Source organism: Chanos chanos, chromosome 7 (assembly GCF_902362185.1).
Source record: "Chanos chanos chromosome 7, fChaCha1.1, whole genome shotgun sequence".
Lineage (NCBI taxonomy): Eukaryota > Metazoa > Chordata > Actinopteri > Gonorynchiformes > Chanidae > Chanos > Chanos chanos.
In genome coordinates, this window is record NC_044501.1 from 39,516,239 (window position 1) to 39,519,668 (window position 3,430).

Genomic DNA, 3,430 nt, shown 5'->3' on the forward strand with positions numbered 1-3,430 from the left:
AAAAGTGGTGTTTATGTATCTGAAACCTTCTAAACGTTAGTTGTAGCTACGTTTATGCATTTTTGTTTAACAAAAACAACAACAACAACAGCAAAGAACAGAGCTGGACCTCTCAGAGACAAGAAAATGTAAATACAATAAACTGAATAATTCAGAACTGAAAGAATAACTCCACTTCAAAAGGAACACATTTAGAACACAGTGGCCTCCATGTTAAAATTATGCCTCCTGTGACGGTGTACGGAATATGTATGCTACAGGTGGCTGCCAATTTGCAAATTTGTCATATTTCTTAGTTTAAAAAGTCTTTGTTAATGTCCCAAGTAGTTTAAAAAGACGACAACCCCCCCCCCCCAAAAAAAACCCCAGAAAAAACAAAAACAAAACTTGAACTTGAAGAAGCTCATTCCAAATGTCTATTTCTCTCAAGGTTAGTCTGCAGGAAGTGTAATTCTAAATTGAGATGCTTGAAAGAGGTCTCACAGTTTGAATACATTCATCTGAAATACAATATCAAATTCCTACTTTCTCTGCCAAGTGGATGGAATGAAGACAGTGCAATGTAACTTCTCATTAAAGACAAGTTTATTCTGGGTTAGCATGCGATGACAAACTTGATCCATGCAAAAGCAGGTGTAAGAGAGAACACTTCTCTCTTTTTTTTTTTTTTTTTGATTGCAGGGTTTTGCAGTGAGTACACCTCAGCATGCTAAACTATCCCGGTTACGGTTCTCGTAACAACAATCAATTAAGTGTTTATTGTCCCGAATAACGATACGATCTGCGCTGTTAAAAGATCAGATAATCTTTTGTTTTTTTTCCCACAAGACATTTAAAAAAAAAAAAAAAAAAAAAAACAAGTTCTCATCTCAATCTCATTCTGGACTGCAGAATATTATCCCTTTGACACCAAAAATGAACGCACAATATCCTCTCAAGTAGATGTTTTTTGTTTTTTTATTCAGTGTGAAAAATAGCAGTATAAAGACGAGGGACAGGCTTTTTTTTTTTTTTTTTTTAAACGATCGACCGTTCCGAATCCGCTCTAGGACCGGGGATTTCAGTCTTTTAAGAGAACGGTCAACCCGAGGATTAAGTGTGCTTTTATTCGCCATTCTGTACGTGAGAAAAAGCGGGAGTGGTACGCAGAGAGAAGGTGAATGTAGCCGTTTTGTTGACAGCGGTGAACATATATATATATATATATATATATAGGAAGGAAAGGCTTTGACATTTAATGCTGAGTCAAGGAGAGGTTACCACAGCGACAGTGGACGAAAAAGGGGGGCGGGGGCAAGTTACAGTGTTGTCATGGACACACGCGCACACATACACACACACACATACACACACACAAAAAAATTCAAACCCTGCTCCTGGCAGGAGGTTCCAAAGGAACAACACCATAGATATCTAAACTGCAAGGATATCTATTTACCATAGATATCTAATGACAGCAACACTAGATAACCTCCACTAGAACCAGGGTTATGAGGACAGAAGACAGGGATGGACAGGAGCAGCTGGTCCATGCTTGGATTACTCACCTTCCATCCCTCTATCCATCCTTCCTTCCATGCTTCCTTTCCTGTCCTCTCTCTCTCTCTTTCCACTGGCAAGGTGAAGTAAGGGATGGAGAGAAAATGATTTTTCTCTCTCACCAGTCTCCCGTTCCCCACTGTTCAGAGCACACAGTGTGAGAACAACAGTGTGTATGTCTATGCATGAGGAGATAGAAGTCACCAAACCTCAGGGCAGCATAAACGGGAGAATCCTCCTTAAAACACACACACACACACACACACAAACACATGTACGCACACTGTGACCAGCCATGCCAAGCATCACAACAGCTTCCGGTACGTGTGAGGAATTAGCTCCCCTGTGGAGGAAAGGTCCTATAGGAGTCCTGAGATGACAGCGTATCTGCAGGTAGCTAAGGTTCGATTAGCTCGGTCTTATAGGACGTTTTCTCTGGCAGGGGTTAGGGTGTAAAAGAGGCAGGACCAGCACTGCAAACAGGCAACCTCAAACACACACACACACACACACACACACGCACACACGCACACACGCACACGCACACACACACACGCCTCATTCGAGATGCCGTTGAAAACCACTCACTGTAACGCTGACTTCTAATTTGAACGAGTGACAGGAATTCCAGTGGAGCTACTGCTAAGGCTTAAAAAAAAAAAAAAAAATTTAAAAATAATTACACAGTTTGAGAGGACCTATTAGAAGACGTATCTTGCATTCTGAGACAAAACATATGCTAACTCGTGGTTCCACTGAAGTCACTATTTCAAAATAAGAGTCCTGCTTCATGAATCTCTGTTTCAAAAAGGAAGCATACATGACCAATGCCTTGCTCACAGGAGGATGGCTGAAGTGGGTTCAGGCAGTTTTGGCTGCTGGTGCATAAAACGGAGGAGGAGGGTCAGAGCCGGCAGCAAGCTGTGTGTGTGGCGGACAGACTCGAGGGGGGAGTGGGAGTCGAACGGCGGGAACAAGGGAGAAAAAGGCGAAAACGGCGGAGAAGGAGGAGGAGGAGGACTTGGCTAGCAGTATCCACATCTGCCAAGCGTCGAGGACACAGAACTGACACACGCGCACGTTCACTACTCACTTGTTCACTACTCATTTACACGTTCGCACATTCACGCGCTCACTCACCTCCTCCTTCTCCTCTCATTCACTTACTGTTTCTCCTCTAATTCGCTCCCTCTTTGCTTTCTTTGAATTCCCTGACTGACCTCCTCCTTCTCCTCGAATTCACTCACTCTTTTTCCCCACCATTGACTGCCTCCCTGTTTTGCTTGTAATTCACCTCCTGCTCACCTCCTCCCCCACCCATCATCCACTCAATCACCTCCTTCTTTCTCCCCAGTTTCACTTATTCATCACTCCTACAATCTTACTCCTCCACTCCCGCCCCGTTTGTTTACGTTATTGTTTCTTCAGCTCTACCCAATTAATGCACTTACACATCCATTCTTTCAGTGGTGCATCTGTCTCTCTCATACTCACTAATGTAAACATAAGCTCACTCATTCATTGCAAAGCAAAGCTCCCACATGCTCACTCTCTTCCCTTATCCGCGGTTCACTCTCGTCGCACCGACAAGCGTGTCGGCACGCCAGCGACGTCTAAAACTGTCAGGCCCCGTGTGGTCCTCAAGCTGCTTGCAAAGTAAAACCTACGGAATCTCAGCATCTAGTGTGGAACCAGGCAACACCATGGCCTTGGATATGTTGACAGAGGAGGGGGGTTGTCTAGAGAGGTGGTGTAGAGAGGGGGGGGGGGCAGGGGGAGGTGGGGGGGTGGGTGTTTGAAGGCGCAGGCGCTGTCGGGGTGGGGACACAGTGCTTTTACCTGGCTGGAGAGAGAGAGAGAGGGAGAGAGAGAGCTTCCATTGCATTGCGCG